The sequence below is a fragment of the Triticum dicoccoides genome, chromosome 6B (assembly GCF_002162155.2).
Source record: "Triticum dicoccoides isolate Atlit2015 ecotype Zavitan chromosome 6B, WEW_v2.0, whole genome shotgun sequence".
NCBI lineage: Eukaryota > Viridiplantae > Streptophyta > Magnoliopsida > Poales > Poaceae > Triticum > Triticum dicoccoides.
In genome coordinates, this window is record NC_041391.1 from 658,996,191 (window position 1) to 659,005,483 (window position 9,293).

The window sequence follows — 9,293 nt, forward strand, 5'->3', positions numbered from 1 at the left end:
TCCTCTGCCCAGCATTGGTTCAGGAGCAAAAGTTCAGAGCGGATGCATTGATGGATTTATACAGAGTAAGTAGCTATGCCACAGGTTACAATGCCGTTGCTTCACTTAATATTGCTACTTATGACCGTGGGAACCATATGATTCTAAGTTCTGTAGTTCTATACCATAATTTTCCTTAAGTCCTCTCTCTGTACATATATTTGGTCACTCATAGCTTACGCTTTCTTTTAGCAGTCAGACATGAAGTCGAAGAAGTTTTTGCATATAATCGAGCATTTTCCAGTTTACTCAGTTATACTCCTTCCGTCTCAAAATAAGTGTCTTAACTTTGTACTAACTTTAGTACTCCCTCCGTCTCAAAATAAGTTTTTCGGATGCAAATTGCAATATTCTTTGAAGCTTCTATTCTTGTCAGGATTTATTTGAAGCTCTGTCTGTCAAGTATCACAGTATGTTCAACCCCTCCGCTGGTACACGTTGCCACACCTTTTTTGTTTTTGAGTGGAACGTTGCCGACCTTCTATGCAATCTCTCCCTTCTCCTGCCGATAACGTTTTCTCAAAGAACTGGGCCTGAGCACCAAAAGTCCACCAGAATCAGGCCCACGACCTCGCACCCCACCGTTGCAACAACACCACGACACTCTAGTTTCGTTTAGTACCACCTCGCCCACGGGAGGAGGCTTGGGAGGAAGAGAGGCTATATAATGAGCCCTAGGTGCGACCTTACAACATACTTACCTGGACGGGGTCGACGGCTGATCAAGAAGAGTCGTGGCCTAGGCCAGTGGTCCACATTGCACTTGGTGGATGCGCTGGCCTACCATCTCCCCAAGTGGGAGAGTGGACGTCGTAATTTGTGGTAGAGGGGGTACATGTTCGCGCGGCTCCTACCAATTCTCTAAAATAAATTTTGGTCCTTGAGGCTTTCTTCTAAGTTTATGTTCAGTTTTAGTTGCATCAACTTGGCCTTCCTGCTAACTTTCAGCATGTTTCAATTGGAAGATGTAGTTTCAGTTTATGTTGTGGTTGCTAATTAGTGGAGTATAGGATTGATTGCAAATGTGGTCTGGAGTAGCGTGTTGGGGTCTGCTGTGCTCGCGGACAAGGTGAGACAAGAGCGGAGCTCCACTGCTTTTATTTTGCTTTTATCGAGAGAGAGGAAGATGTAGCCCACTCGGACCCGAAAGTCCACCAGGAACAGACCCACGAACTTTTTTTTTTTTGGCATCAAAAGAGACCTACGATCTTGTGTTTTTAGAAGTCTCCATGCATTTTAATTAGAACTCCTGTCCTTCTCCTATATTCCTTCATTAAAGCTACTCGGTTGTTCTGAAAAACAAATCACTCATTTTCAAAATATAAGGCGTGGTTGACTCCTTTTTTTGTCTTTGACACATAATTTTAACTATGATTTTCACTTGTAGCATGTCTACAGAATTAGTATAAAGATATATGAAATAAAACTATTTTGCACGACAAATATGTGATAATATTTATACATGCTAGATTCATATAATTTTGTATATATTAATGATCAAAGTCGAGCGTGTTATATTTTAGGAAGGAAGGAGTATTCGCTAGTATGCATCCAGAGTAAAAAAAAATTTACGGAAAAACTTCCAATCTATTCATTTTCAATCATGGCAGTACAACGAATACCAGAAATAAAAATTACATCCAGATTCGTAGACCACCTAGCGACGACTACAAGCACCGAAGTGAGCCGAAGGCGCGCCGCCGTCATCGCCCCTCCATCACCGGAGCCGGGTACAACTTGTTGTAGTAGACGATCGGGAAGTCGTCGTGCTAAGACTCCATAGGACCAGCACCCCAAAACAGCAACCGCCGCCGATGAAAAATAACGTAGATCGGAAGGATCCAAACCGAAGACACACGAACGTAGACGAACAACGACGAGATCCGAGCAAATCCACCAAAGACAGATCTGCCGGAGACACACCTCCACACACCCATCAACGATGCTAGACGCACCACCGAAACGGGGGCTAGGCGGGGAGACCTTTATTCCATCTTCAGAGAGCCGCCATCGTCTCGCCTTCCTGAGTAGGACACAAACCCTAACAAGATTGAAAAGAACGACTTAAAACGAAGCCCTCCCGCCGGCCCTTGTCAGGATCACCGCACCTCCATGGCCCTAGGGCCACCGGAGACGAGGCGGACCTGCGCCGGCGCCAATGAGAGACACGAACCCAAATTATTATTATTTTGAGGAGGAGGCAGAGCGCTGGCTCTAGGTACGTGCGTGATACAATGGTTATTATGAAGTCCTTGATCCACAGTAATTTTTTTAACCGCATGTGTACCCGTGAAAAAAAAATCTTTCAACTGCATGTGATCATCATTGGCTCCAACTCGTTAATTATGGGATCATCATCTCGTACTCTCCTCTTTTTTTTTTTTGCGGGAACTCTTTATATTCATTATTTGCAACATCCTCCACCTGAGCCCACGAGGCCTGACCACTGTGAGCCTAGACAATCCATTTGAAATCAACCTTCTAAAATAAACTCTTCTCCCAAAGATCGTTTTCTAATGAACTGGGCCTGAGTACCGAAGGTTCACTAAAATCAGGCCCATGAAGAACTTGCACCGGCTGCACCTAAAAAATAAAAATAAACCTCTGTACTCTTGTTTGTTTAGTACCACCTCGCCAACGGGAGGAGGCAGGGGTGGGGGAGGATGCTATATAATGATTCCTCGGTGCACCCTTGCAACATACTTACCTGGACGGGGTCGACGACTGATCAAGAAGAGTCGTGGCCTAGGCTAGTGGTCCACATTGCACTTGGTGGATGCGCTGGCTTACCATCTCCTCAAATGGAAGAGTGGACGTCATAATTTGTGATAGAGGGGGTACGCGTCCGCGCGGCCCCTGCCAATTCTTTAATTTAAATTTGGCTTTTATAACTGTGAGGATTTATGTGTTTGTTTGGCCCCTATAAATTCTCTAAATTAAACATTGGACCTTTATTATTTAAGTAGCACGCATTGCAGCTGCTGAAGACATAAGTTGTACTAGTCGATGTCTGATTTGGCGTAATATCACAGTCGAGGTACCTAATATTACACCCAGTTTCATTCTTGCAACTCATTTTCCAGCAGGCTTCTAAAAAAATCGCTACATTATTAGATACCTTATTAGAAAGAAGGATGAAAACTTGAGCAACACATTTGACTTGAAATTTGGTGAATTTCAACATATGAAATGTTGAAAGGTTGCATATAAAAGCATCCAGATGCCATATATATCTAGCTAACAAGTAAAGTAGCAGGTTGTATACAGCCCCTTCACAGGCAGTCTTTGCAACACCTCCAGTAGCTTTGACAATTTCACAAGTTAGAAAGAATGTGAGATATAGTCTTGGAGAGTGAATTGCAGAAAACCACCACATTTGGGTTTAGCTTTGCGGAAAACTACCTAGTCCCTAATTATTTGTAAAACGCACCGCAGATGCAGTAAACTTGTTGCAAATAGCACTGATGAGGTGATCTGGCCCGTTTGACCACTTTCTGACAAGTGGGGTCAGATTGTAAGAGCAAAAAATTTACACCCACACCCCTTGATCTAAAACAGAAAAGCAATCAGCCCCCACCCCTCGGGCAGAGGCGTGCTGGGCATCGGGTTCATGGCCTCCGCCGCGCTGCTTGGCCGGCGACACTGGAGCGACGCGCTGGGCGGAGGGCCGGCGACCTCGCCGCAGCCGACAAGCACGCCGGCGACCACCGCTGCCCCGCCATCCTCCTCCCATATTTCTTTCTCCTCCTCTGGGACGACCCGCACGTTGCCCCTACCTAGCCCAGCCGCTGGCAGCCACGGCCATGTCCACGGCGTCGGAATCCGCGGCGGCCTGTATCCCCTGCTGCTCTCCAAGCACGGCCGAGGCCATGGCCGAGCAACCGCCCGGCTCCAACCGCGCGGCGGCGCACGGGCCCGAACCGGCCGTCACTGTCGAGGAGCTCTTCGCAGGGACCTCCTCCACTGCGCGGCCGTCTGCGCCGACGAGGTCGGCCTCGCCGGGGAACGCCTCCTCCTCTCCTCTCTCTGCGCGCGTCACGGGTCCGTGCGCGTGACTGCGAGATCCACAGCCATGGCAACCCGCGTCGTCAATCCCGGCCAGCGCGGCCTTACCCTCTCGCCTTTCCGCCATCGCCGATGGTAGACGAGGCAGCAGTGGAGAAGAAAAGAAAACGGAGGAGGAAGGAGATGGTAGACAGCGGTGGTCGCCGGCGACGAGGTCGTCGGAGTGGCGCGGGGGGTGGGTAGCTCGGGGGCTCTGACTCTCCCGATCCAGACGGGGTCGAAGCAGGGGGGCTCTGATTGCTTTTTTTTAGATCCAGGGCCTGTATGTCAAAACTTTGCCAAGTCAGCTTCTTACAAGCTGACCCCACTTGTCAGAAAGTGATCAAACGGGCCAGATCACCTCATCAGTGCTATTTGCAACAAGTTTACTGAATCTGCGGGTGCGTTTTGCAAATAATTAGGGACTAGGTAGTTTTCCACAAAGCTAACCCCAAATGCGGTGGTTTTCTGCAATTCACTCAGTCTTGGAAGATACAGTACTGGGCAAAAAGTATAAGCGACAAGAATGTTATACTTGATATTGTGGCCACATATGATTTATGCGGGACAAGTGGGTTTAGCGGGATGTCCACATATTATCGTTATACTTGGTCCTGTAAGATTTAAACACTTAGCGTCATACAACGATGAACGTAGGATTCAGAGTACCCGTTCCTGTCTTCAGAGTTCACATGGATATCCTTTCTGTCTTCAGAGCAAACGAAATTTTAGAACACCAACTGTATACGTGCATGACTCTGTCAATTTCTAACATCCATGCTCCAAGAGTGCACGAACTAATTAAAAGCATCAGATGCTAGTTTATTCAATGTGTGGTCACCTCATTACAATCTCTAGGACAGTAGATAACCTGAAAAATTTCAGAATAAGGAAAATTGGTGCTTCTCAGAATAAAAACTCCTCCCAGCGTGAGGTTCTACTTGTAACTGAAGCTTCAGGTAAGACTAAATATATCTTCTAAGACTGTGCACATCTCCCTCTGTCAGTTTGGATCATAATCAGTCCATGGCTTCAGATAACTCATGTCGGCAATCATGTAAAAAAAAAAACTCTCGCAAACCTCGTCGATATCTCCAACCCCTGAGTGCAATTGCTCCTTGTGCCACACCCGGTGCTCGCCGTCGATGAGCATCAGAAGCACCTGGCCTTCCGGCCTCAACACCCTGGTCTTACGTCTACCATCCTTCATTTCAGCTAGCTATTCTCAGTGACATGCTTACTCCTCTTGGATTTTATTCCATGATAAGTTTTTTTTTAGTAACATTCCATGATAAGTATGTATTGGAAGTTGAAATGCCAGCTTTCGTGGAGACAGCCCATTTGATTTTATTTTTTTTGAGGGGTGGAGACAGCCCATTTGATGAAATAGACATTCTGTGCCAGAGAGATCATTTTTCTAATGAAGTGGGCTTGAGCACCGGAATCAGGCCCACGACCTTGCACCAGCTGCACCAGGGCGCTCTTGGTTAGTTTGTTTAGTACCACCTCGCCAGCGAGAGGAGGCAGGGGAGGGGGAGCCTGCTATATAATGACCCCTCGGTGTAAATTTGTGGTAGAGGGGGTACGCGTTCGCGCGGCCCCTGCCAATTCTCTTAATTATATTTTGTCCTTCCTACTTTAGTGGTTCTTTCTGCTGAATTCACGTTCAGTTTCAATTAATTCATCATGGCCTTGCAGAGTCAGCTTATATGGTGTTTAAAATTGCTGACAGTGTGAACGTTTAGAAATAGACAGTGTGATGGGACACATATGCAGCATTACCTGAAGTTGATGTTCAAGTGGCCTTTACAGTCTATACTTTTAACAAAATAGCAAACCTTGTACTTTACAGGCTCCAAAATGGTACTCCATACTATGGCAGCAATGTCAGGATTTCTTTGAAGCTCTGACAGTCAGTGTAGCTGCACGCTGTACTGAGGCACCAAGAATTTTACAAACACAGATACTCTACATCTGAATGTACAAGGTACAACGTAACGATGACTATATTATCTATGTGTACTTTAAACTGTTATAAGCATCTCTTGGTAAGGTATCCCACCATGCATTTGGGATTCAGTGTTAACTATAATTCTTGCATCAACGACCGGTTCTGCGAATCCGAATTCCAACCGGTTACAGTCTCCTCAATGCAGCAAAGAAGACAAAATTGGTAGTAGAGCTAGAGAATCAGTGGCCGTTCTGGATAGACCATTATACCTTACTCGTAGGGTTCGACCGAGAAATCTGGCTCGTCCGGCTTCTTTAGCGTCGGCAACTCTTTTATGGCCTGAAGCCCTTTCCTGTTCCTAGCCATGACTTTACCGGCCACCATTCTTATTTCTTAGAAAGATATTCCTCATGGGTGGAGGAACATCTTCACCATCCGAGTCTTCTGATCTCATGGACGGGGTGCAGGGTTCAGGGTATCGTATCATCAATTAGACTAGCATAGCAAAATTAACAGAGAACCCCAACGTATATAATCAAAGGAACTCTTATCTTGTCAGTCCAACAGCTGAGTAATGTAACCTTCCTTCCAGCTGACCAAGCTTTCATTTCCAAAGTGAGCTATACTAGCTTAGGCACACACACATATACGCTACCTGTTATGCAAGTCTGCTTTGACAAACACATTGGCACAACTCTTGCAGCAGTGTTCCTACAAGTTAGTACAAACATTTGACCATGGATGAACTTAATATGAAAAACGCACTAGTTTGTGCACAGCAAGATTGCATTCCTTCGTACATAACTATTACTACTGCACAATCTGAAAAACATCAAAATTAACCAGAGAGGAGAGAACTGAATATATCTTCTAAGACTGCGCACATCTCCCTCTGTCAGTTTGGATCATTATCAGCACATACCCTTACCTTGTTCTTCCTTTCTTGGGTCCTGGGGGCTCTTGCAGACCTCGCCGATATCGCCAATCCCTGGGTGCAATTGTTCCTTGTGCCACACCTGTTGCTTGCCCGTCGATGGGCATCACAAGCACCTGGTCTTGTCTTCCGGCCCCAACACCCTCCGGTGGTGCTCCCCGTGCGGCCATGCCGGCCTTTCACTCCCTTTGTTTCCACCGCTGTATTTTTTTCTTTTTTGAGAAGAATTTCCACCGCTGCTTTTTTTTAAGATTTTTTTAGGGGTCCTTTTTTTTAGTGGTGCTCATTTTAGATGAATTTCCACCGCTGCTATGACGGCAGAAGTTGCAGCCCGATCCATCTAAGCCGCAGTGGATCAGGAGAAGCCGTGATGCTGGGGTAGTGTGTGTGGACGTCCACGAAGATGATTTATGTGGGCTCGTGGGCGCCGCGGAGACAGCCCATTAATGGCAGAGAACCGGGCCTGAGCACCGAGAGCCCCATCAGAATCAGGCCCACGACCTTGCACCAGCTGCACCACCAGGGCGCTCTTAGTTAGTTTGCTTAGTACCACCTCGCCAATGAGAGGAGGCAGGGGTGGGGGAGGCTGCTATATAACGATCCCTCGGTGCACCCTTGCAACATACTTACCTGGACGGGGTCGACGGCTGATCAAAAAGAGTTGTGGCCTAGGCTAGTGGTCCACATTGCACTTGGTGGATGCGCTGGCTTACCATCTCTCCAAGTAGGAGAATGGACGTCGTAATTTGTAATAGAGGGGGTATTCGTTTGCGCGGTCCCTGCCAATTCGCTAAATCAAAATTTTGTCCTTCAATGCTCAACAATCCGTAGCCTTCTGCTAAATTCCTGTTAAGTTACATCAACCTGGCCTTGCAGAATCAGCATGTATCAAATTGCTAGCCGCCAAGAAAAATTTGATGGCAGGTCACTCCGTTTCAAATTGCTAGCCGCCAAAATAATAATTTGATGGCAGGTCACTCCATCTAGTGTGTGACAGTTTACTCCAGCCCAAACAAATGGAAGTAGACAGTGTGAAGGGGGATATGCAACAATTACATGATACTAGCAGGCGGAGGCGTGGCGCCACGCCGCGCCTGTGTTTAAGTCCATCGTTGATTATTTTGTGTCTTAATCCATTGTTACTCGTTATTGAGATGATAGGGTAGATAAATATTACAACAACATATTTGGTAAGTTTCATTTAGTAGATCAATGGATATGGTGGCATACATGGTCGATGGGCATCTTTTATCCGTATTATTCTTTTGGGTAATGATCCTTAAATATTTTCTACTCATGACAATAACCTTTTTTATGTCTAGCTTGAACACATTCTTGGTTACAAAGGAAGCAAAACGACATATCTACATACCAAGTCCATGACATAGAAATTCGGTTGAACTGAGCATCAAAATATTCTTCTCCATATACCAAAGAGAACCCCCGCAAAAAAAAATATAGCAAAGAGGAGTAAGTGGCCATACATAATTACCATATCTGCTTCATTCAAACAGGATTATTTACATGATAGCAATATGTGTCATGTACTCATGTAGAACAGCAACAGCCTATACATAAACTCACTGAAGTTGGGCCAACTAAAAGAAGTAAAAAAGGAAACGACCATGGCGAAACCACTGGATACTCTTCACTGACCATTTCATCAGCACATCTAGTAGTTTTCCCCTATCATCAAGAACATGAATAGCGTCACAATGATTCAGACACTATTCATTCTACTGGGTCTAGGCCGGAGGTTGTAGGGGAAGGAGGGAGCTGGTCGTGGACGAACTCGCGGCCGCCGACGGCTGGGCGCCGTCGTGCGCGAGGAGGTGGCGGCTAAGAGGAAGATGCGCAGGGAAGGAGGTGGCTAGGGTTAGTTCTCCCGGCTCCCTAAGGAAGCCGAGCAAATATGATTGCTTTTTTGCCTGATTAGATTGATACATCTCCTCTCCTTATATAGAGAGGTTTACTTGACTCCCAAGCCCCTAATAACGATAATTGGGCTAAGCCTCTAATAACGATAAGATAGACTGGGCCACAACTAACTGGGCTAAGCCTCTAACATGCCGGTCATACACTAGTAGAAAAACACCTAATAGTCCCGGTTCGTAAGGGCCTTTAGTCCCGGTTCATGAACCGGGACTAATGGGTCGTTACTAATACCTCCACCCATTAGTCCCGGTTCAAACACAAACCGGGACCAATGTGCCTACACGTGGCCCTGTGCGCCGAGCCCAGTCAGGGGGCCTTTGGTCCCGGTTGGTGGCACCAACCGGGACCAAAAGGCATCCACGCGTCAGCATTCAAGTGGCTGGGGTTTTG

At 46.5% G+C, this 9,293-nt stretch overlaps 1 long non-coding RNA gene and 3 other non-coding genes across 4 annotated transcripts; 3 read left to right on the forward strand and 1 right to left on the reverse strand.

Annotated features, from left to right (window-relative positions):
* The first annotated feature begins 732 nt into the window (after positions 1-732).
* On the forward strand, positions 733-893 carry LOC119326850. The gene has a single exon (XR_005158215.1). It is a non-coding gene; the product is annotated as a U1 spliceosomal RNA (small nuclear RNA).
* A 1,845-nt stretch (positions 894-2,738) lies between these two features.
* Positions 2,739-2,899, forward strand: LOC119326843. Its single transcript, XR_005158208.1, has one exon. It is a non-coding gene; the product is annotated as a U1 spliceosomal RNA (small nuclear RNA).
* Positions 2,900-5,840: 2,941 nt separating this feature from the next.
* Positions 5,841-7,160, reverse strand: LOC119324157. Its single transcript, XR_005156782.1, has 2 exons — positions 6,304-7,160; positions 5,841-6,196 (listed from the first exon to the last, which is right to left on the reverse strand). It is a non-coding gene; the product is annotated as an uncharacterized LOC119324157 (long non-coding RNA).
* Positions 7,161-7,590: 430 nt separating this feature from the next.
* On the forward strand, positions 7,591-7,751 carry LOC119326859. The gene has a single exon (XR_005158224.1). It is a non-coding gene; the product is annotated as a U1 spliceosomal RNA (small nuclear RNA).
* The last annotated feature ends 1,542 nt before the right edge of the window (positions 7,752-9,293 follow it).